The sequence below is a fragment of the Passer domesticus genome, chromosome 15, assembly GCF_036417665.1.
Source record: "Passer domesticus isolate bPasDom1 chromosome 15, bPasDom1.hap1, whole genome shotgun sequence".
NCBI lineage: Eukaryota > Metazoa > Chordata > Aves > Passeriformes > Passeridae > Passer > Passer domesticus.
Genome location: NC_087488.1, coordinates 6,316,866 through 6,341,996, shown reverse-complemented (window position 1 = coordinate 6,341,996; position 25,131 = coordinate 6,316,866). Strand labels below are relative to the sequence as shown.

General features: G+C 41.2%; 3 long non-coding RNA genes across 4 annotated transcripts in view; 2 read left to right on the top strand and 1 right to left on the bottom strand.

The window, feature by feature from the left end:
- The window catches only part of LOC135281282 (uncharacterized), a 173,941-nt gene that overhangs the window by 71,513 nt on the left and 77,297 nt on the right, over positions 1-25,131 (top strand). Inside the window, exons 5-6 of the long non-coding RNA XR_010347977.1 lie at positions 7,836-7,899; positions 8,778-8,929. This is a non-coding gene — a long non-coding RNA (uncharacterized LOC135281282). The remainder of the gene's footprint in view (positions 1-7,835; positions 7,900-8,777; positions 8,930-25,131) is intronic.
- Positions 15,762-21,559, bottom strand: LOC135281283 (uncharacterized). Of its 2 annotated transcripts, XR_010347979.1 has the most exons (4): positions 21,349-21,559; positions 20,693-20,891; positions 17,015-17,163; positions 15,762-15,977 (listed from the first exon to the last, which is right to left on the bottom strand). It is a non-coding gene; the product is annotated as an uncharacterized LOC135281283 (long non-coding RNA). The 2 variants fall into 2 exon arrangements; XR_010347978.1 differs by lacking the exons at positions 15,762-15,977; positions 17,015-17,163; positions 20,693-20,891 and adding an exon at positions 20,932-21,160.
- On the top strand, positions 20,375-23,552 carry LOC135281285 (uncharacterized). The gene is made up of 3 exons (XR_010347981.1): positions 20,375-20,805; positions 21,411-21,569; positions 21,841-23,552. It is a non-coding gene; the product is annotated as an uncharacterized LOC135281285 (long non-coding RNA).

Sequence of the window (25,131 nt, the reverse complement as noted above, 5' to 3'; positions counted from 1 at the left end):
ACTATAGCCTTGTTCAAATCCCTCCAGCCTTCAAGTTGCACTGAAACAAAAGCTGATCAGCACTTTACTTTTACTTAAATCATACCAACATCTCAAGCAGTGTTTGGTAGTCTTTGACTATACTTCACTGATTACTGCTGAGAAAGAGTAATTGTAAATAGCAAGGAAGTAAAGTTTCAGGCTTGCATTGCAGCTGATTTTAAACATCAGCCTGAGAAGTGCAATGTTAGCTCTTTGCATGGAGAATACTGCTAAAAGAAATGTTATTTTCTCTAGTTTTATTATTGCCTTAAAATTTTACTGATTTCTCAGAAAAAGAAGGCATAATTCTGACTTCAGTGAAATGCATTTGCTGAGGTTGATTTTCTCTCAGAGCTATTGTTCACTCAGGTTCCTGTTTATTATTGGATGTGTCCCAAAGAAACATTTTGTGCAATTTGTTTAGTAACCTCATAAAGGAGATCTGTTTATGCAGGTTCTTAGTTCATCTCCCTTTAGCATCTGAAGGCTGGACCTTTGTTCCTGTTATGATTTGTACCACAAAGAAAGACATATTTGAGAAATTACATATTCTACCTCCCATTCCTACAGTGATGTTATGTATTACTGGAGTTGAAAGCGATATTTAAGAGGATGGTAGGATTAATATTTGCACTTTGCTGTTGTACTGAGCACGTGGAAGAGCAGAGTGTGCCTGTGACATGTTGGCAAAGGAGATGTACAGGCCATGTGTGCACACATTATTTAAATACAAGAACTTTGTCACATGATTTTTCGTCTGAACCCATAACCAGTTTATCTGATCTCCATTAACTGCTTTTATATACTTAGAAAACAAATGCCCTGAAACAGTTAACATGAAGAATAAGTTTGTTCTTGAAGTTTGTATTGCCATGGCTTCCTCATCATCCCTCTGTTCTGCAGCAGCTGTTTTGGCTCTGCTATAAGGTAAAATCCTGTGTGTGCTGGGTAATGAAGAGGTAAAGTTGCTGCTTTGGTGTACTGAATGATTTATAAAAGTTGTTAAATGTAACGAGCAAAGGCAGAATACAGTGGTAGCTGTAGTGTAAAAATATTATCAAATGATATAACTGTCAAATTAATTAAATTCAGTGTGATATAAATTAGGCATAGTTGTATGCAAATAGGTGTTCAGGCACTTAGCTTCTTGGTTGTAACTAGTGTGTCCAACTGATGCCAAGTAACTATTTCAGGACAAAGAGCACCATTTGCATTTGTTATAAACTCCATGAGCTTAACAGAACTGAAATTCTGTTTGTGGAAATTTGGTGTAAGTTGTCAACATAAATTAAAAATACTACCTGCTCTTCATAACACTCCTTTCTGTTCTGGATCGTGGGCTTGTATAAATTAGTGTAAATCCACAGAAACCAAATATATCCTAAGGAGAGAGAGCTGGGTGTGAGGAGTGTGGACATGGAGTGTTTCTATTACCAGCCTTTACAGACATTCTTGACACATCTAACTGGTAGCTAATCTCTCAAGCTCCATCCTAAGCTGGTTTTTTCCCACTATCACTATTTCTAAAGCTGTGCCATCCTGCTGGAAACACATTTCAGGTGTCCAATCTAAATTACTGCAGCCCTTTGCCCCTCTGACAGTATTTTCCTCTGGCTGCTCTCACTTCTTAGCCTTCACTTTGTCACATTTTCTCTTAATGGAAGTGAGGATCTCCTTTCTCCTGGTTGCCGCTGGTGCTCTCCTCTGTAGCAATTGGATGTCCTCTTTCCCATTGCCAAAACCATTGATGTTGGTATGGTGCTGTACCATCTACTCAGCTTTAATATTGTGATTTGTAGCATTACCCCCCAGCTCTTTGAAGGATTGGGTTTGTTAGCACTAGACATTCCTGTGAAAGTCATCATCCTGCCTTGTGAAGAGCATCAGCCCAGTGAAAGTTATAATGGCACAGGCAATTATAACACTTTTTTTTTCTTTTTGATAGCAAACCCATAGTGTTTTAATATCGCAAGGATTATATTAACAGAGCTAGCTACAACCTGTTTTAGAAGCTGACATCTATTTGATTAAAATGAAACAAAGTCTTTTGTTATTTTCCTGTTCTTCACTGCTAGAAAATTGTTAATATTCTAGCGGAGACCAAGAGGACTACTGTGTGAAAATATAAGAGGTATGAATGGAGAGAGTAAACAGTAATGACAAGTAGATTCATTATTGATAATGTTTTATTGGAAGTTCAGAGAATTCATCTCTGACTGAAGGAGATTGCTGTCAGACTGCAAAGATTTTCTTTTTGAGGACAGGTATTTCATGACTTTGGAGGGCATGTCAGCTGTGTTTTCTAATACACAGCATAAAAATGGAAGTGGTCATAGCTCTGTAGTGACCCCAGATGCTTACAAAATATTTCATTTGAACAGTGGAACATTAACTACTTGAAGAGCACAGGAAAGTCACTAAGAAATTGAATAGAAATCAACATTAGATATTCCCAAAACAATGGGTCTTCAAGCCTGTCTAATTTTCTATACTAACAAGACAGGAGATATATCTAAAGTTTTTTGATAGCCTCTCCTGTGAGTTCTTGTAAGCAAGATAGAGGAATACAGTTTGAGAACAATATAGTGAAATGAGGTCAAGACTTATTGTGAAATGAGCCTCAGAGAACAATTATAAATGATTGTCAGGATGGGAAGGCTGTACCATGCAGGTGCCCCAGTGGGCTGCCCAGGTACTACTCAGTGTTCTCTTTAGCAGCCTGAAGCAAAGGCAGAGTCTGCTCATTAAATCTGCAGGTGATACTAATGTGAGAGCATGTATGAAGAGGATTTAACATTTAGGAAAAGCTTGAAGAGTGGAAGAGTGAGTTTGCAGTGCTGTTAAGGGTAAATAAAAAGAGCTAGACTTGGGTACAGGTGATTATCAGTGCACCAGGCTGGGGAGCAGCAGGGTGGGCAGGCGTTCTGGGGAAGGGGATGTGAAGGGCCCTGAGTGAATCACGGCTCAGAGGGGATCACAGGAGTCTTATTAAAGATCATAATGGGAATTTCAAGTAGCAAATTACATCTATGAAATCATCCTGCCCTCTCCAGAAACTAGTAAGGGACCTCATCTGCCAGACCCTCACCTAGTCATGAAAAAGAAGGCATTGCTGAAAGAGTATCTGCATGCCTATATCTATATTAATTTCCTATATTAATTCCCTAATAGTCAACTGTTTCATTTTTTTTTTTTGCTAAGACCTAACCTTCAGGAAAGAGAACCCAAGAATTTTAAGCCAAGCTGCATCAAGCATTTCAGATAGTAAATCTAAGGGAAAGGTTTCACAAAGTTGTAAGGATTGTCACATCTCAGTATGACAGAATTTTCTACATAAAAAGACTTGAGATTTCTGGCTTGCCTATCCCAAAGACCTGAGATTTCTGTGTTGTCTACACCAGACAGATTTTAAATATTAAACATTGCTTGGGAGAATCACAGGCAGATGAAAATCATCCATGATATTTACCTTAAAGTCACTGTTCAAAATTCTGAACCTTGCTTATTTTAAACTGAGCTGGACGTTGTTTTTATCTTATTACTTCTTATCACTGATATTTTTCCTCCATGTGTGGATTTTATTGTTCCATTTCTTTGTAGTATCAATTATAAAAGTCTTTACCTATGATTTAAATAATTATTTTAACAGATTTTCTTGCAGAGAACTATCTTGTTTTCCAAGACAAGTTCTTTAGGTTCACTGATGATGAGGGAATCAAAAGTTATACTCAAGACATATGGTTGTTTTCAAACTTGGACCTAAGTCCTTGCCGTGCTTTGCCAAAGAGTGGGCACAAGTGTGTTCCCAAGGACAGCCCAGGAGCAGAGCTACCCTGGGTCACAGGGGCTGCAGGGCTGTCTGACAGAGCAGTGCCTGCACCAGTGGGAATGCAGAAGCTTTTAAAGGGTCAGCCAGAACTTATGAAAACACCTACTTTAAATGTAATTCAGCTCATTTAGTTAAGCACCTGTAACCTGCATCTCAAAAGCACAACCTCCTTGGTGATCTCTGTGTGTGCTGACTAATAATAATGATAATTTCTGAAAGTTTCAGACAGAGGTAAACAGTCAGTGAAACGTTTCCAGCTGTAGGGAGATGACCACAAGGTTCAGCACACCACACTGGCCCTGGGGATATGAGAGCTGAGGGACATGGGAGGAATTGTGGCCAGTGCTTACCTACAAATGTTGTACCGTTTGCCAAACATGTATTTACTTGCATTTGAAGTGGTATTTGGACTGAGCTCTTTGGGCTAAAACTGCAAATAGGTTAGGGACAGTAATGCTGATTGCTGTAATTTCTCTTTTGTGGCCTTGTATAGCTAAGGCTAATTAGGTTATAGGACAAAATAAGGTTTCCAAGGAACTTCTGTGTGCGTAGGACTTGGATCTAATTTAATGCTATGATTTTATTCACACTCTGTGTGATATTTGTTACCTGCCATTGATGATTTTGGAAAGTGACAAAGTAGTTTAAGTACTCGTCCAATATTTGCAGAAGCTGAGTTCTTTGCAGGAGGGAGCTGAGGGCCCTGCTGGAGGCCATGGTAGGAAGATTATGGATTGCAGAGTTTAATCTGTCTCTTTTCTCACATCATGCACCAACTACAGACCATGCCTACTGATTTTTTTTGTTTTTTCTGTGACAGAATTTAAAAAAAAAAATCTGAGAATGCTCTGTATCATAAGAAATAAGGCCATAGAAATTATGGTCCTTTTTATATCTCTGCTACTGTCTTGCTGTGCAGCTCTGGGTAAATGAGATTTTCTCTCTGTGTTCACTGTTCCCTCCCCTTGGCTTTTTAAATGAGCAGGATCCCAGAAGCAGGGACTGTATCTCTGTCCTTCTATAACATGGACCTTTTAAATCCACATTTGAATTTAGCACTGAATTAGCACACATGAGACTCATGCATTACCCCACACTTGATTTCAAACTGAAATGTAAGTCAGTAAAGAAAAGGCAGTCATTAAGCTGAGAAATAAAGACAGAAGTAAACATTTCTGTTTCTCAGAATTAACCAGGTAAAATATATTGTTCCATTTGGAGTTTATGGATTACAATGCAATTGACAATTAAAAAACATGTAGACTTTTAAATATAGTTAAATATGTCAATAAAACACTCTAATTTAGGGCTGTACAAATTTAAATCTTGCTTATCTTTTCTTTCATGGTCTGGTGGCTTTAGAGCCTGACTTTTCTTTCTAAATAGTAGAATTATGGCAGGAAAAAGCACAGTGCTGCTGTGAATAAAAGCTACTGTTGTTTCCCAATGAGATTTTGTTGTCAAGAAGCTCTGAAAGAGCTTGGGAAAGGGCAGAGAAAGGAAATTATTACAGATCTAAAAAAACCCAAACCCAGTGAGGGTGGTTACCATAAATTATTTCATCCATTAGAACTAGAAACAAAACTTTCACCACTTCTGTGAGAATTTTCCTGCTCAATAGTTCCTTTTTTTATTGTTGTTTTCCTTGCTGATTATTGCTGCAAGGTTTGTGGGTATCAGGAATCCAGTGGGGAGTGTGTTATTGAAGCAGCTCACCTGTGCTCCTGAGGAAGCTGCTGTCCACTAGAGCTGTTTGACTCCAAATCAAACCCTGTTGCCTGACACTTTGAACAATTTCTTTTTGGCTAATCTGCAAAACACCATTTACCCTGGGCCAACACACCCATGAAGCCAGATGTGAATCTGCAATGGTCACTAGAAAGGAAAATAACTCTTCTGCCTTTTGAATTCAGGGCAAAACCAGTTTAAAAATGTTACTATTTAAAAGATTTACAAGTAGTTAGATGATCAGGATTCTAGCTTTGATGAATTCCCTTGCCTTGTGCTTCTTTCAGCCTCCTGAAATTTAAACTACGACTAGAACCCCAGGGGCTCCCCAGGGCATGATTCAGCCTGGAGCCTTCTGTTGGAGCCCTCGGGAGCTCAGCCTGGGGCTCACCAGGGATCTGCGCTCAGCTGCTGACGCTGGAGGCTCAGGCTGTAATTCAGGTCTCCTCTCTGTGTATTTGGATTTCATTAAAGAAATGGCTAGACAGAAACTGATTGGAACATCTTGATGTGAACAAGCAGATTGTGTCACTATAATGCCCAGCAGAAACTGTAAATTGTCTGCTGCGTGCATTAGGAGATGAATGCTGGCAAATGCCAGCTGTGAATTCAGAAGGGAGATAGAAATATCTGCTTTCCTGGCCAGATGTCAAATCCCTTTCTTGGATCATGTATAAGCTTTAAAGAGAGGAGGCACTGGTTGTGAATTCAGACCTAATATCTGGTGAAGAGAGAAGAGACATGTAAGGATATTTTTTAAGCATTTGAGAATTGCCAGGTGGGTTCTGCTGTGAGCTGTACTCCACTACAATCAGAACTCTGGACTACTGGTTTTATATATCTGCAGTGCCTGCGGGAGGAAATCTAAAAAGGTTTTGAATAAATTATCTCTTGCCTACAAGTAACAAATGCAGGAAAAGGACTCAAAAGAAAAATATTTCCATGCTGATGGTGCTTTAAGAATGTAAAGGTAAAAGAGATTTCAAAAACATGAAACTGTAAAAACCAGCTATAGTCTTTCAAAATGTTGGTACCTGTGGGAACAGCAAGAGGAAGCAGAAAGGCACTAAAACCCCAGGAAGACATGTTAGTGTTCAGAAAATTCAGTGTGATAGATTGGAAACCCCAGCACTGCACCAAGCAGTGCGTGTGAATGGGCAGGGACACGCCCCTCATCCTTGCAGCAAAGTCCCATGGTGGATAGATAACATCTCTACAACACAATCAGTTTAGGAACAACAAATTTTCCAGCTGACAGAAGGAAATTTGCTCTTCTTCTACACAATCATGCCTCCCATCTAAAGGTGCATGCCTCAAATGAAGGCAGAATCACTCCCCAGAGCACAGATTTTCCTCCAAGAGCTGCAGTGACCAGGCAGGGTGTCCACACTGCAGGTGGAAGTGTGGGACAGGGGTTGGGAATGGGCCCTGGGCCATCAGCTGCAAATCCCCCCAGCCATCAGTGAGGCTGCGTGGGATGCACCTGGCTCTGCTTCCAGGAGCAGTGAGTGGTAGCAGGAGAGAGATCATGGCAGAAATACACACAAGACCCAGAATCTATGGATAGCACCTTACTGAAAACTGCATTTAGGGCCAGAGCTGCTTTTGCTGTATTCATGTTCATGGTGTGTCACATTATTTTATTTTTTGAGTTAGGCTTTAGGGCAAAGGAACTGATTGTCACAGTGAATGCAAGGCTAAGCCACCACCTCTGAACAGGGCTCTTTTCCCACACCTCTACTTGAGGTAGCATGTGGGAGACAAGTTGAAATTAGATGGGATTTTTTTAATCTCTTCTTTTTTCTATTTTTATCATTGGCAAAGACAGTGATTCACAGATTTGGCAGGCAGAAGTCAATCGGGGCCATTGCTATTTTAGGCCTTAAAAATTATCTCACAAAATAAAGAACATAAATTAAAGACACATTTTCTCATTTGGAAAGTGTCAAAGGTTCAAAGACATACAAATGTACATCACTTCTCCACGTAGATTTTGTAAGGCTTGAGCATATTTTGCTAGCAAAAGGAAAATTTAGAAAAGGAACTGTATGTTTAACTGATGAATCTGTCTGGGAACTCCATGGGAAGTTGTTTGCATTTAACAGCTTCTATTCATAGGAGTTCTAAAAAAAACCCTTGTAAACCTTTAGGTTTGAGTGAGTGACTGCGTGGTACTTAGATGCCAGTTGGGGTTAAACCATGACGTATTACATTTTTTTATCTGGTGGATTTTGATCCTTTTTATTTTTTTTTTCAGGTTGAATAGGCATAAACGTGTCACAGTTTTGAGAAAATTACGTTTTTAAATCCAATCTGTTCAGGTAATATTGTTGTTGCATAATTTTTTGTGTAGAAATAGTAAAAATTCAATCTCTTATCTGATTTTAATATAGTTGTCATTGACTGGAAAAAGACTTATTCTGAAGACCAAGTTTCAAACTGAATGGCTATTCCTATATAAAAATTATCTAGTTGTTTTCATTTCTTTATTGGGCATAACAGTACTTTTAGGGGGAAATAGTACACATGGAAATGTGAAATCTAGTCCATGTAATTTTCCACTGATACAACAGCTGCATTTCCTTTCTGGAAAAACTGCTGTCAGCAATATTTTATACCTGAATATTGAGATGAGGAATGTAAACAGGCCAAACTTATGTAAAAACAGAGACTGTTAAATAATGAATAGTCATGCTCTCCCTGATGCCTTGCCATCAAAACATTTGTGATATTTCTTATTTTCACTACTTGTTTCAGTTCTTGTGAAGAGCAGTGGAAAGAAGGAAGTGTTTAAAAAAAGACTGGATATGGTACTTGATGCTATGGTTTAGTTGAGATGTTAGGGCTGGGTTGGACTCAGTGATCTCTAGGTCTCTTCCAACCTAGTCATTCTGTGGATTTTGTGAATTCTGTGAATATTTACAATATTGTCCTCAAGCTGCATGCTGGTTTTGTCTGTGTAACACTTGTTAAAGTGGGCTTAGGAAGAGTTTCCTGAGATGTCAAGTGCTGTGTAGCACTCCAATTCCACTGACTCTCTGTTCTGTGGGATGGGAGCTTTTCCAAGACCTGTGGATCCCTGTGCTCCTCAGGCTCTCTGGTCTTGTCCATTGGGAGGGTTTGCTGCTGAGGTTTTCTGCCTGCTCTAAAGTCAGAGGACAGAGGCTGAGTTGCATCATGCTCTGGCTGTGCTCTGCAGGAGATGGGGATGATCCCTTAACCCATCTGCCATGGGCACCCGAGGCTGATTTCTGTCCTGGGAGCCTCCCACAGTGAAACACGAGGCAAAACCAGCTTTTCACCAACAGCTGTCTTCCACTCTCATTTCATGCATGATGGACCTCAGAGGAGGTGAGAACAGGAGGGAATGAGGTGGGACTGTTTTATTAAAATGTTTGATCTTTGCTGTGGAGTCATCACTGTAGGATCCCTCCACCTAGAGAATTGTGTGTTTTGAATCTCACCAAGAGCCATTTTACCTTGCAGAAATGCCAGAATAAATATACATGTCATGAAGATGCAGCTAAAGCTCATACTGTTATCTTGCTGTACTTTGGCAATAGTACAGTAGTGAGCCAGGCCCTTTAGTTTTTATTTGTAAGGTTTCCAGCTTGAGCTGGCATTTTGTTACAAAAATAAAATCTAGCTGAGCCAGTCAAAAAACCCAGAAACTCTTGGCTTGCTGGTAACTGTAAATAGATATCACTTCATGTGGAATACTGCAACTGAATGCTTGTTGGCATTCACACTCAATTTGTGTTTAATTAATGACATCATAGCAATAACTAAAGGCTCAAAGTTTCTGTTTTAAATATATTCTGAGATATAGGAGTGTACAGGTGTAGAATACTAGCTATTTGTGGACTGTTCAGCAGGCTTTTCTTCTAAATTTGCAAAGGGTTATTGTTGATTATTTCTGTTTCCCCTGTTCAAATGACATTTTTGGCTATAAACAGGTACCATATGCTCAAAGAGCTGATGGGTTTCATTGTGGTTGTCTCTGATGTTATTGATTCACAGAATTGTAAAACAGCAATGTCTGAAGTAACATGTTGCCCAAACTTTTGGGCATTTTTTTGGGTTTGAATTTTAGACTCTGCTAGTTCTAGTACATTTATTAATTTATTAACACCTCCAAATTTATAAGAAAAAAAATTACTCAGTTCTAAAATTCTTTGTAATACTGATAAGTTCCAGTTTGTAAGAACAAAAAAAAAAAGGAGGGGAATAAACCAGTCCTATTATTATTGGTTCACTTCAAAGTATTCAAATTACGCAGTTCAATTAATGAGGTTGTAAATGCCCTTTTTCTTTGTTTCATTATATTGCTAATATCTAAGTGAAGTCTGAGGTCCTTGCTTGTTTTCCTCTGGATGATTCTCTTCCTCTGTCCGTTGTCAGTGTCTCCTCCCCTGTGGGCAAGCACAGCACAGCAGCCAGGGCATCTTTGCCAGAGGAGCAGGGCAGGTCTGGGGCAGGCTGAGGGCAGTGCCACCAGCTCTGTGTGCAGGCAGGCCAGCCTGTGGGCACAGGGACATGGACATGGTCTCTGCTGGGAGCCCAGGACATGAGTTTTGAGCTTGGCACTGGCAGGAGTCACAAGCACCAGCTCCATTCTCTGCTTCTGGCCCCTTCCTACCCCATTTCCATGGAGGAACAGTCCCAGGTGGGGCCTGGTGCTGCCAGCACTGGGTGTGTGGGACAGGAATGGTCACCCAAGTCCTGAGCTGCCCTCTCTCTATTGCCTGCAGCAGAAGCTCAGGGAACCCCTCAAGGGGATCAGGATTGCCACTGTGCCTCCTGCCAGCCCCGGGCAGTGCCAGCAGCCAGCGCTGGCCTGGCCAGGGCACCGAGCTGGCCCCAAAGCCGCCCCTGCTCCAGCTGCTGGCTCTGCCAGCACAGCCACCTGCCAGGCCCCATGGTGGGTGAGGCTGGGGAAGGGATCCAGCATAAAAATAAGCCTGATCTGGCTCGTCAACTCATCCTTGTGTGGGCTGAGCAGGAATGGCAGGCTGGGAACGGGAGGCTGGGGGGGAGATGAAGCAGCAGCATCCCGCGAGGCGATGCCATGGACGGGACGAGCCTGACAGGTGATGGTCACCAGCTGCTGGGACAGCATGGCATGTGGGACCCTTGGCAGGGCATTCACCACAGCATGGGGAATTTATCTCTTCAGCAGCACCAATTAAAGGTTCTTAACAAATCATGGTCCTTGACACCATGCTTTGAGAATGGCCTGCTGCATATTTGCAATTTTTTCCTTTCAGAGGAGTGCAGACAATTAGACTGGAACCACCTCAGAAGCTGAAGGGTGAAGGGCATTGGAAGTCCAGAAACTTTGTGATCGATTGTTTGAGTTACATTGCAAAATCCTGCACACTGCATAGAAGAACCTTGCTCCCTACAAGACACTGAGTGTTGTTAGCATGCATAACAGGTCTACCAGTAGCTGGAGAAAGTAGCAAAAAAAAATTGAACCCCATAAGAATTTTCATTTCCTGATAGCTGACATTGCCGTGGCTGAATTAGCATTTCAGAACTTACACTGGGATAATCCATGCAGCAGTTAATTTCAATGTTTTACTGCTATAGCAGTGTAAATCCTTGTAAATTAATTTCTATAATGCTTGAAAAGGTTTTTTTAAAACATTCTCTTTCTCATTCATATTTAATGAACTCTGAAAATCTGCATTAGGACATCTATGTAAATCTCTTGGTTTTTACTTGTGATCTAAGGCAACTATTGATATTTAAACAGAAGGTTTCAAAGAAATTAATGATGATTAGTCAACCATATTCTAACAGACAGACCTCTTTTCCTTAGGTGGATTCTCTCCAATTCTGTTTTTAAAATATCTACTTTCTCACTTGAGACTGGTGTTCATGGCCAAATAATCTGTGTCTTGAGAGGCATGTGCTTTAAATAATATTTTGATGTAGTGCCTCTGTTTTTTCCTTTTGATTTAACAAATCAGGAATTTTGCAGAAACACAGGTTAGAAGAAACTTTTCTGCTGAGCTCTGTTTATAACTTCTTGCTAAATGTGCTGTCTCAGAGAAGCTGTAATCTCCACTGGGATGCAGCTGTGATTGCAAGAGGAAAAGAAGGAATTCAAAGATATGCTGATCATCAATCACAGGGATGCCTGTGCAGAGCACCATAAGAGAACCATCCTACTTACCCCCTATTTTTCTTATAAATTTGTCCATGATGTGCCTGAAAAAGGGATCAGTAATTTAAAATAACTACCTGGTGTAGTTATATCCAATATCTTTCCGCACAGATTTTTGATCCTTACATTTCAGTCTCCTAGCTCAGGTAAAGGGCAGAGTTATAATTGTGCATCACACTCCCCTTTTCCTGCTCAGACAAAAGCAACGTAATGTCAATGAAATATTTTGGAGGCAGAATACAAAACTCGTAGATATAAATTACTTTAAAAAGTAAATAAAGCAAAGTGGAGGGCCTTAGGATGAATATTTAAAAGTTTAAAAATGTCTTTCTCCTGCAAAGTCATAAACTCTGCATTTCACTTTCATAACTCCATTTATCCAATTATTCTAGCTTGAAATTGCTAAAATCTGCAGAGAATCCTTACAACTTCATTTCAGATTCATTCCTGTGCAGTGTTACTAAACATTGACAAATTCTGAACGTGAGAACTGCAGAACATTTTTCTGCAGAGAATGACCAAACCTCTTGGGGTAAAAATATTTGCTACTGATAAACAAAGCTGCATGCACCATCTTCACAAGATTTTAGGTTTTATTTTTGTGTTTCTAATGGTGAAAATACTGTAAACCACCATTCTCCTTGTGTCCTTAGTTAATCCCCTGGGAAAGATGTCATGGGAGAGGGTGCCTCTCCAGGGGTGAAGGGGAGAGAGAGGGGGAACAGAGAGGGAATGCAGGGAATATGAGGGGCAGGGAGGGGAGTTTTGTGATTAGGAAAGAGGGTATAGAGAGAGGCAAAATCGTGAAAAATAAGTTTGCAGCTGCTAGGAGCAGGCTAAGAGACAAGGAGCATGGAGTTCATGAGCAGGACTGGGCTGAGCTAGTTTACAAAGAAAGAAAAATTGAGAGTATTTCAAGAGTTCAAATAGGAAAACCAGGAAAATTCTTCTCCAGCTATCAGTGGATAAACCTGCAAGCAGAAAAAATGGATAACAAGGAGTAAGGCTTGAGAAACTTAAGCTTTTTTTTCCCCCTTGTAGTGGATTCACAGGATTGGGGATTTATTATGAAAAGTTAATTGCAAAAGATGTTGTACAAAATTAGATACTATTTACTACATTTCCAAAAGGATGATAGACTGGAGAGTTGATCAAATTTAATAGCTATTGTCCAGAGCTACAGACAATAACACATTGACATCAATGAGATAAGAAATGCTCTACTCAGCATTCTAGCAAGAGAGACTGGCATCTCCGGCTCTCCTCAACCAGTTGCTGCAATAAAAGTTTTGCAAGAAAAAAGAAAAAGCATGGACAGGCATTTGTGTGGGATGAATGTTCATGAAGATGGTCTATACACTTTAAAATTTACATACACTCAATCAGAGGGCTCACCAGAGGGGACTATTTATATTCTCTTCAAAGAGTGCTATGATAAAGGACTTTCTGTACATTTTTGTAATGTGTTGTCAAAAAGAATAATTGTTTGGCTATCCTTCTGAAAATGTAATACTCTCAAAAATTTCACTCCTTATGGAGAGTTTAATGAAAGTCTTTATTGACCCAATTTAATCAAACTTTGTACTTCCCCCTTTTATTGATTAAATTTTCAATAGAAAGCATTCCAGCTGGTGATCAGTGTTGTAATTTAGAAATGAATTCTTCCCAGGCTGCATTGCTCAGAGGTGTCCCTGCCATCCATGCTGTCACTGCAGTAGATGTGGTATTTGGGAATAATGTTGCCAAAAAACATTTCAGCTAATCTTTGATTGCTTTGTAAATGGGGAGGAGACTGTCAGGGCCCTGAGGGCAGTAATGTGCTTTCTTTGCCCTGAGCAGCCTCACCTGTGATCCCAGGGGGATTCCCCCACTCCCTGCTCCAGGCCTAGGTGTGCTCCAGCTGGTCTCAGGTATGGTCAGTGCTGCCTGGGGATTTCTGTCTCCAGCCTTGTCTCCTGAGAGGCTCTTTGGGATTCCTGGACTGATCCAAGATGGATATTTTTTCTCTTGCCGTGTCTGCTGAGGACATCCTTGGGGTAGCCCTATTTGTGCTACTCCCAACCAAGGTGACCTGCCAGAAAAGGGGTCAGCTAGGATGGTTTACAGGGTGTAAAGAAATGGAAATGAGAAGGGAAAGAGTCTTGTTCCTACCTGAGTAGGTAGGATAGCCATAAGTGCTGAAAGAAATTAAAAAAACCTAAAATGATCAGCTGCTGGGGAAAAAGAAAATGGAAAGCAGCAACTGATGACCCAAGGGAGAATCCCTCCAGAGACTGAGACAGGGCCCCCTCTGCTTAAGGCTTGTGGAAATGGAGATAGGAAGAGGGCTGGAAATTCTGAAACAACAGTGACTTTGTATTTCTGCACAGCAAAAGACTGTATGGGAACTGACCAGAGCATGATGTGTGGAACTAAAGTAATTCTCTGTAGGCTTATGGGGGACAAAATACTAGTCCTGAGGGGAAGGAGAATGATGGAGTAGGTGCTGAGTCCAAATCGATCTTATCAATTTGACTTAGAGTACAGTGAGTGTGCTCTGCATGGCTGGACACTGATCTGTACTGATATTTTTATATTCAAGATGTAAGAAGAGGAAAAAGGAGATTAGAATAAAAATTGAGCATGGGGGAACAGAGAAATGCAGTAAGAGAATAAAACCAATTTTATTTGAGAATAAAAAAAGAAACAGGTAGACATATAGTTAGTGCAGAGAGAAGGTAGCCACATGAATACCTTTACTTGTGTGACTCATTTGCTCTTTCTTTGCTGGCAGATTGTGCATTAATTATGTCTCTGTGAATCAAATAGTGATGAACTGTGTATATTTGAAATACATAGATGTAGGTAATTACTGAAGAGGTGCCAGTGTCCTATAGGCACCCCTTGCATCTGCTTCCCATTGTGGTATTTAGTACAACTAGAAACACCATTGGCTTAATTTTGGGTGTTGGTGACCAGGTGTTGAATTTTCCCTGCCAAAGCTCAGGTACTGCACTGGCAGCTCTGCCAAGTCAGATGTCTGTGGCTGATTTCCCAGTGTGTGTGTTTGATACCACTGCCTGTAAGGAGAAAACTCTTTTTGCTGAAACATCACATTGAATGATTTATAGCAGACAAATAAAGATGTATGTGTGAGGCTCTCTAAGTAGGACTGGTGTCAAAGGAAAATATTGAGGGGAAGAAAAAGATTGCAAATTTCTAATTAATTTTGTTTATTTATGCACACAAACCTTGAAATATTAATAGAGAATGCATAAGTAATTGATGGGCTACATATAATTTTTCATGATCTTTATGCTGAGATAGGCAGGAAAGTCATTTGACAAAAGGCACAGGCACATTACAACCACAAAACTGCTGTAGGTTAGGCCTGGAGCTGCCCAGCTGCTGGGAGTGACTGAGCACCCCTTTCCCACTGCAATTCCCAGAATTTTCCTTGAGCCTTATTGGTATTTTCCTGGTCTGATCAACCTTGATATCAAATGGTGGATCACTTTTTCATCTCCTATTTAAAGCAATGAATTGAAGGTATGCTTTTAAAGCAGCTTAACAGCTGAAATAAAACTAATTCATGTCCCAAGAGCAAATAGAAATCTATTAATATAGGGCATTAAAAGTCTGATAGATTTTAATGCCTGACTCATGATTTTTGTGAGTGCTGGGATTGCCAGCAGACACTTGTCTGAGTTGTGGAACAGACTCTCTGGAGGGTGCAGGAGGTGGCATGCATTAGCAGAGTGGGAAGCAGCATTGAACAAGGGCTTCTTTTTACCTAAGTTAAGAATTTTTCATTTTAGAATAGGAAAAAGAGGCAGAAGAGGAATTGAAAAGACTGAACTGCTAGGAATACCATCTTAATTCTATTTAATTTGGGTGAGTTCTGGCAGGGCAGCCAAGCTTGAGGCCTCTGTGCTTGTTTTGCTCAGGTCTGAGCTCACTGCACTGAAGATATCAAGACCCTGAACCATCATCTTCTCATGTGTGCCAGTCTGCAAAGGAGTACCTGTGTTTCTATTTCTGTGTAGGGAGAGAAAGCTGCTGAGCCCAGGAGTTTCTTGGTGTAGATCTCTGTGGACTGTGACAAGCCCTTTGATGCTCTCCTGCCTCCTCTTCAGCTGTTTCCCACTGCTGGCAGTGCCCACTCTGGCACACATCAAGCCACATGCCTGTTCTCTTTAGCCCAGGTGCCCTTCCTGTTGGGTAGGGTTCCAGTGTCTGTATTTCCAGCTGAATGAGAGCAAGAAATACTTTTAATTTTCCTGCAGGAAACTGTCCCTGTTGACCTTTTCAGCTTCTGAATCTTTAGCTCTCCCCTATTCTCTGATGAATAATTAAAAGTCTGGGAAGAAAAGAACACAGGAAATTCCATGGTTTTTATTTTAAATGCCACTGCTGCATTGATGATAATTTTAAGATTTGCATATCTCTGGATTTGGTTTATTTTTTGTTTCTTAAGCTATCCTATAAAAAGGACAACTAGGACAGTGCACTGGTGGTCAGGAGACTCATTTCTCTACCAGCACCATATCAGCCTTCCCATAGTCAACACCTCATTTCCCCTGTGGATAAAACTGGCTGATAGTTCTGTACCAAATCTTGCCAGCAAAGACCTTGGGGAGCTGTAATACCAGAAACTGTTTCCTGCTGATGCTTTTGATATTGGCTGATCTGAGGTCTCAGATCTGCTGATGCTTTTCCTGGTGGCAGTGCTGATGTGGGCTGCTGGTTTCCTTTCCCAATAAGTTGTGCTATATGACTTGGAGGACAATTTGTTTAAACTATTTTATTATTATTATTATTATTATTATTATTATTATTATTACTATTATTATCATTATTATTATTGTCATTATTATTTTCAGTATCTATATTATGATAGAGTATAGTATTATAGTGTGTCAGTGGAGTCAGACAAGCATTTTCTGAAAGCAATTCATCCCAATTAATCCCTGATTTGTCAGAGACAAATTATTTGTCTCATTTGTTTAGGTTAAATGCAAAATATTTTGCTGATGTTAAAGCATTTAGAGTTGGTTGAAATTTGTGTCTATGTAGAACACTTAAAATGGAAACCCCATGTTACCATATTGACTCTATCCTCCTTTCCTCTATTCCAACCAAATATCCATATTCTCAGGGGTTTCTGAGTGGACACTACAGCAAAGCAAGCAGCCAAAAGTCAGACTAATATTTTGCAAGTTGTCTCTTTTGCAGAAAGTTTATTCAGATACTTCTGAACATGGTGTCTGTTCTGTGCTTCCTACCTGGATTTTGTCAGAAGTGAATTGACTGCGGTGGCTTCACTCCTACTCCTGTACCCACAATCTCACCTCCCTTGCATATGAGAAAATCTCAGCCAGCACAAACATCCCTGTCCACCCCTTGGGGGTACCTGTTCTTGTATCTCAGACACCTGCAGGAAAAAATTTCAGTGAAATGCACTGTGCCTGTAATGTAACAGTGGGAATTTTAGTAGTTAGCTCTCTTAGTAAAGTTGCCCATCTAAAAGGTCATGAAGATTTTTATGTCTCTCTTGTCTATAAAATGTATCAAGAACCCTTCCAAATTCAAAGCTGCCATATGGGTTTTTACGGTCTAGGGATGTTGCCAAACTAGTCCTAAAACTGCATTATTAATTTTGACTGTTTAAGAGCCAACCTTTGGTATCTTTCTTCACTTTTTCCTTGTTTAGAACTTGGGCTGTCTCCACTGCATGTTGTACTGTAGAGTGAGCCCTGCTCATCCTTGCTGCTTCTCTGGGGCACTCTGCATCCATCAGGATTATTTGCTCACAGAATATTTAAAAAGAGACAAAAATCCTGACCCAAAATTGTTATAGGTTTGCTATCCCCTCCTTTGGGCTCAGGATTGTCCCCTTTTATTTCAAAACATATTAAGTGCAAAGCCTTTTTTGACAGCCTGGACTAGTTACCAGTTTATAAGTACCTCTTTCCCAGGCTGAGCTGACTTAGCAGGCACCTTTGCAATGCTGGGTAAACACAATGAACCATTCAAGTGGAAAATCATTTTAATAAATAGCATTTTAGTAAAACCTTTGGTTTGCCCTCTGAATCCTTATTAATAAAAATAAATCTCCATTACCCTCTCACTTGGCCTTACCTTCCTGTTTGGTAGAAACTTTTATTTTTTTCAGTAGCAGCATTAAAGATTCATCCATTATTTGGAGTAATTCTTGTGCAATGCAAATCTAATAGACTTGATGCATAGCATTTTCTTTAGGCTAAAAGCTAACTGCCTTTATTCAGCTTGCTCAATCCCTTCTGAAAGAGCCCCTTATACAGCTCATGTCATGTCAGCAAGAATCATGGCCTGGTGGTGCATGCAAATCAGCAGCTGCTCTTTAGCTGGGCTGGAGGAGTCCCATAATGAGTTTGCCAGTAAGTGAGGGCAGATCCTATTTAATGCTGATGGTCCTCCAGGCAGATCACTCTGTTATCTCTGCTCTCTTCACCCTGCCCAGCCAGCACCCAGGCTGCTCCCTCTGCAGTGCCCATGCCCTGCCAAGCCCAGCCAGCAGACAGCAGCACCAGTGCTGGGAAAACAAAAGAACATTTTCCATTGTCCTGGTGTTGGTTTTCCCCAGAGTTACAGCACAGGATGGAAGCAAGACCCCTCACTGCAGCTGTGTCTCTGGAGGATGTGGATACCTTGTCATAAGCTCAGAGTTCTGTGCCATCATCAGGACAGCTGGGAGCTAATGCTGACCTAAGCAGTTCTGGTGCTTTGTTTTGTTTGTTTTCTTCCCCCTCCCCAGGCATGTAGGTATGATGGGAATCCAGTCAGAAATGCAAACTAAGGCAGACAAACTAACACAGGAATCTGAACTGTACACTAAAGCAGATATTTCAGAAGGGTGGGGAAATGGATTAAGATCTTTAGTATGATAAAATTCTCTTGTGATTGTAGATGTAAATCTGATTTAATGAGTGGATAAAAATCACCATTCCTGATCCGTACCAGGCAGGCTGCTGTCAGTGAGAACTCCATGGATTTCCTTTTGCTGAAAGAAGCAAAGGATGCTAAAAACTGTTTTATACCTGTATTTTTCTAGCAATAATTACTAAGCTGTTTGTGTGTGCTTCACATTTACTGGGAGTTTCTGTTGTGTCCTCAGAGCACAGGTTTTCAAAAGAGAGGGAGAGGTTATGGGATCCTCACAGACAGTAAAAAGGGAAAAGATAAATTCTGCATGGGACTGTTATACACTGCAAACAAAAAACTACCCCATTGCCTTCCTTCTACCAGCCTCTGCTCAGACAAAATCTTTGCCTATTACTTTTTATGATGATCAAAACTATTCCAATATTGTTTTGTTAGTGGTTTCCAGCTCTATTGTTTATCTTGTTCTGCACTTACATGAGGTTGTAACGGAATAACCCCCTGGACTCTCACTTCTCAATGCCACAGTACAATAGCAGTGAATTACTGATGGATAAATAAGGCTTTGAGGATCCCAATGGCTTCTGGTTTGTTCCAGAAGAAAGGGCTGGTGAGGAGGAGAGTGCAGGTGCCTTTTGCAGTTCTACTGAAGCATCACTCTGACCTTGCTTAGCTGAATTTTAGTTTGTGTGAGGTGATGTCATTGCTTTGGCCATGCCAGATTGCACAAGAGGCAAAGCAGTGCTCTGGGTTGGTGCATCACATGTGAGTTTTGAGGCATCTTGTGCTCAAGAAGGCGTTAAGATTCCTACCAAACCCCTTCAGTGAAATGGAGGTTCCCTGCTGTCTTGCAAGACAAATGGGCAGAAAGCAGGAACTGTTTCAGAGGAGATAAGTGGTTTGGGTTTGGTTTTGTTTTTAACATATACATTTAAGAAAAAATAGTCTGGAAGTATATGTGAATCTCCTTGCTCTGCTTCTCTTTTGGATCCTGTTCTCTTACTTTTCATGGAAGATTTCCTCAGTGAGTGTTAGAGTGAAAATACTTTTCAAACATCAAAGAACAGTAATGTGTAAAAAAGAGGAGATTTCACTATTGGAAAATGAACTAAGAGCAGTGCAAATGCTACCTGGGTTTTTCAGGTGGTCCTGCTGCTTTATGCTGCTGTCAGTGCTTATCTAGTCATTGCTTTTTCATCTCTATTCCAAGATTTTGTGAAGAAATGAAGCAGAGTTCATTCCCACAAACTGCTTTGGGTTTACAGATTTCTCTTTCTGTACCCCTCACTTCACCCTTTCTGCCCCTTCCCTTCTCCCCCGCAGCCCTTCGTGCAGCCTGACAATCCTTTGCTTAATCCCAGAGAACATATTTTGGGTACTGGCACAATAAAGAAAAAAGAGACAAATTGATTTGCATTTCTTATCTGGGAGATTCGCTTGCAAAATCTAGAACAGTTTCACTGACGCAGAGGCAGGGGAGATGATCTGTAAATCTGACATATCTTTATTGAGGCTGAGAGGAAAGGGAGTGGGAGGATGGTCTGAGCTTACTACAAGAAATCATACTGTAGGTAGCTTTGTTTGTTGTCTCAACACAATTTCACAGAGGCCTTCCTGGCTGCTTTGGAGATGCCCTCACAGTGCCATGAGCAGCCAGTCCCAGGCTATCCAGGTGCATGGAGCTCCTGTTTCCCCCTAGCTTGGTTGGAACTGAATGGGGGAACAGCCCCTGCCAGATGGGGTGTACACACATCCTGTCAGTCCAGCCACATCATCTTTATTTTTACACAGATGCATGTGCTGAGCCCACTGAATCAGCTGGCTCCAGTGAGAGTAGACGTTTGCCTTTCCCCTGCTGCTTCCCTGAGCGTGAGGGCTTGGAAGGCAGGAGTAACCAGAGTAGAAAAATCACCTTATGGAAATGTCTGGGGTCTCCTCCTCCCTACAGCTGCCAGAGCAGCCCCACTATTGCCTGTCTCTGACTGTTGTGTCATTCAGGTTTCCTCTACATCAGGCTCAAGCTGTTAGCAATGACTTCTTACCTGTCCTATGGCAACCTGTGCTGTCCTGCTACTGTCAGGCACTTGTGGAGCAGAGGGGTGAAGAGCCTGTCCTGATCTTCAGCTGTCAGAATTCCCTCCCCTCTTTAAAACAGGTGCTTGGTCAAAGCCCAGCAGCAGCAGTGACTCATGTTCCTCATTGAACCACCAGGGTGTGCTTCCAAAGGGGACACAGAGGGTTCTTTAAGCATAATTTTGGACAAAAAGAAATGAAAAACTGAGAGGTGGAAAAAGACAAGTATAATTGGCTGGATGAGACAGTAACCTCCTTGGGTGCCTCTGCACTCAGCACTTAATGCAGCCTCTCAGAGCTGAACTACTCATGCAGTAGGCAGGAGGTTGCCCACGCCTTGGATCACTGTGTTCCCTGTTCAGGTGACTCCACCGCCTCTCCAGGCATGTCTAGGAACACAGAGTCTAAGGAAATGTGGGGTTTTGGGTGCCTGATGCCTGAAACAAGCAGAAATTGCAGATCAGTCATAGAGATATGACTGCTCTCTTAGAGAAAGTGCTGCTCTGGGAGCTAGTTAATCTTTCTGGGCTTGCATCTGCTCTGCTTGCTGCAGCTGCACAGCCACCCTGTGCTCACTGGGGTCACCCTGTTTTACAGCAGTGTGAAGGAAGAAATGGACTCTTACATATTCAGTTCTCATTGCCTGATGCTCCTTTTGCTCTTCTCCTTCCATTCTGTCCTTCACAGCATCCTCAGATCTGCTTGCTCCAACTATGAGATCACAGGATAACAAAAAGCTCTGGCTACTCAGGGCAAGATCCAGTCAGGTGTTGAGAATCTCCAAGGATGAAGGTTCCACAACTCTGAGCAACCCGTTCCAGTCCTTGATAACTTCAGAGTGAAAAGGTTTTTTCTTGTGTTTGACCAGAACCTCCTGTGTTTCTGTTTGTGCCCATTTCTTCTTGTCCTCTCACTGGACACCCCCAAGCAGGGTCAGGTTCAGTCATCTTTGCACTCTGCCATCAGCTATGGCACACATTAATGAGACAGTCATGAGCCCTTCTCTCCTCAGGCTGAGGTCCCAGCTCTCAGACTTTCCTCACATGAGCAATGCTGCACTGCCTTCACTGCCTTGGTGGCCCTTGGCTGGGCTCACTGGAGTCTCTCTTGTATGCAGAAGCCCACAGAGGAGCCCAGCAGTCCAGATGTACCTCACCAGGTCTGAGAAGAGAGGCAGGATCACCAAATGCCAGAACCCTCACTCAAAATCATTGCCAGATGTGCAATTGGTTGTGGCTGTTCTGTAGCCAGGCCATGGAGCAGATTAACTTCAATGAATTTTCTAAATTTACCTTATGCTATATCAGCAGAGCATTTTGCTATTTGGCCCTGAGTAATCTCTTCTTAATGACAAAGCAACCCAATCAAGTCCAACCCCACTGCTGAGTCTGTGAGTTGTGGTACTGGCCTGGTTCTTGGGTAATTTTCTTGTTCTGATTTTTCATCTTGGCTTTGTTCAACCAACATAGAAATCATGATGCCAAATATGGACAAACAACATTTCCAAAGTCACGTTTTAAGGATTTCTAACTTGGTTTTTGTGATGTACCTGTCTTTGAATTCTTATGAAGGCCAGTGAATTGAAAACAATTGTTTCCAATTTATTTTTAAATGTCCACATCATTCATGAAATACATGATGACAAATATTCTATAGTCTTTTCGTGAGTGGGCTGGTAGCCTGTGTTATTTAGAGACATTTTTGAATTGATACTCTCAATCAATTCTTCAGCAGTTCTGCAAGGTTCAGGTTTTTTTGTTGGATTAATCATTCTGTGAAATCTGTCAAGTAGCCATCACCCTGATGATTCTATTTTTGTCACTTCTATCCTTATGTAGAGCTAGATATTTATTATGATAGCAGACTGCAATATTCCAGTAGAATTTCTGTGAGGTGTTAGTCATTGTGGAAAGGCGTTTTTGCTAAATACATCCTGGGCTGTGTATAAGGAAGTGTGACCAGCAGGTTGAGAGGAGATTCTCCTCCTCTGCTCCACTCTGCTGAGACTCCACCTGCAGAGCTGCCTCCAGCTCTGGGCCCAGCACAAGAAGGATGTGGAGCTGTGGAAGCAATTCCAGAGGAGGCCATGAAGATGCTCAGAGGGCTGGAGCACCTCTGCTTGGGAGACAGGTTGGGAGAGCTGGGGGTGTTCAGTCTGAAGTAGAGAAGATTCTGAGACCTTGGGACTCTTCCAGTCCCTAAAGTGGTTCAAGGAGAGCTGGAGAGGGACTTTGGTCAAGGGCCTGGAGGGACAGGAAAAGGGGGAATGGCTTCCCACTGCCAGAGGGCTGGGCTAGATGGGACATTAAGAAATTGTTCCCTGTGAAGGTGGTGAGGACCTGGCACAGGTTGCCCAGAGAAGCTGTGGCTGCCCTTGGATCTCTGGAAGTATCCATGGTCAGGCTGGATGGTGCTTGGAGCAGGCTGGTCTAGTGGAAGGTGTCCCTGCCCATGGCTGTGGGTAGAAGTGGATGGTCCATAAGGGCCCTTCCAGCCCAAACCATGCTGGGATTCTGTATCTCCATTCATTTTCTATGAGTAGAAGATGCTTTTTCTGCTTACAGATTGCAGGGCAGAAAGATCATGTTCTGCCCACTTCCTATTCTAAACCTGACCAGTGTAGGAAGGGATTCTCTGTAGTAACTCTATGTTTTATTCCATCAAACAGTGTTTAGTCTCCTTGTACCAAATGTAATATACACCTTGTTTTAGATACTCCTGAAAAGGAGACAAATGCAGTGTGCAAAATGCATCTGTGGCTCAGCAGACAGGCCTGTGAGGTATAAGAATCCAGCAACGTGGAGACAACCACAGGATCTGACCTCACTTGCTCTGATCATAATTCATGTTTCAGTTCTGATCAGTTGCTGGTACATAACTTGTTCCAGAGTTTTGGAAAAGGGGTGCTGACCCAGGAGGTACTTCCTAAAAGTATAAATCTCCTTTGCATTCTAGTCTTGTTCTGGGCATAGAGGTGTCAAATTCAGGCAAGTTTTGCTTTTGTGTTTAGCATGGTATTTGGAGCCCCATGTCTGTATGCTTGAGCATTTATGAAGTTTCCCTTGGCTTATATGGGTTGGGTGCTCCATCAGCTACACCTCCCACATGAGATGCAAGGTGTCCTTCTGCCCCACCCAGCCCCTTCTTTGAATGTGTAGGGACTCTAAAATTATCAACTAAGCCTTTTTCAAGAGCTTTGGTAGCTGTTCCATGAGTTTCCAAACTCTCTGGGAAGTATAATCTGTAAGCACAGTATCTTGACATCCTCAAAAAAAAATTACCTTGGAGCAACCAAGTGAAAGGTTAGAACTGTTGAGTGTTTTAATCAATAATATATGAGTTGGATGAGCAGTATACTGTACTTTGCAGCGCACAATCAATAATACATTTTTTATGCTCACCTTTTTAATCCTCAGAAAAACTACATCAAAAATTTCACCCCAGACTGCCCACGAGAATCAATAATAGAGAAAGGTTGCCTCTTCCCCTTAGTACAGTTTAATGAAAAGCATAATGAATTTATTTCCTAAATGATGCTACAAATCAATTATACATGTTCTGGAAATACCAAGTGGAAAATACTGCTTAATACAATAATAAAGTTATGAATTTTCAAAAACTCAATATGCACCATTTAAAGTTGTCATTGTCATTTAAAACTCTTCAGTTTTTAAAGTATAAAATGAAGGCAAATGGAGTCTATGTAAATCAAGTTGAGTTTTTTATTATTATTATTATTTACTCTATGTATTCTTATAGTGTGTAAAATCTTAAAGAAAGAGACCATTCCAATATGCAAATAATAATTTTGCAAATAATTCTCTCTGGTTTCCATTGACTTTAATGGTTTCACAGATATCTCAAGACTGCTTCTGTGAATGGAAATCTGGCACTAGCTTGGAATCTATTGTATAATCTTCAGTAAATTGCAAAAGTTTTAAACTTTACTTTTTCTACTGAATCACATAGAAAAGTGCTATACTTTTGAAGTTTATGTGCATTTATTGAGAATTTGCCATTATACTAAAAGAGGGATCAAACTTTTCTTAGTGCCAGCTGACCACATTTCTATTTCAGGCTTGAAGGCATTAAAATTCCTGCTTGCTGAATCACAAAATGTATTGCTTTGTTAGCAGTACTTCAGATCCCCATGGACTTCTGCTGCTGTTTTAGTGCATCACCAATTATTTGTGATGTATTATTAATTATATGTGATCTATACTTGCACCACTTCCATGGCTGTAGTGGTAGCTTATTTAAACAAGAAGAAGATTATGTAAAAAATGGCTTTTCCTTTTTTGTTTTTGTTTTCCCTGTGGCATGTTGCCAGCTGGGTGGCATAAAAAGATTTTTATCCCAGCTGTTACGAAAACTCTGTTGTGTGCATGCCCATGCCTGGCAGGAGCAG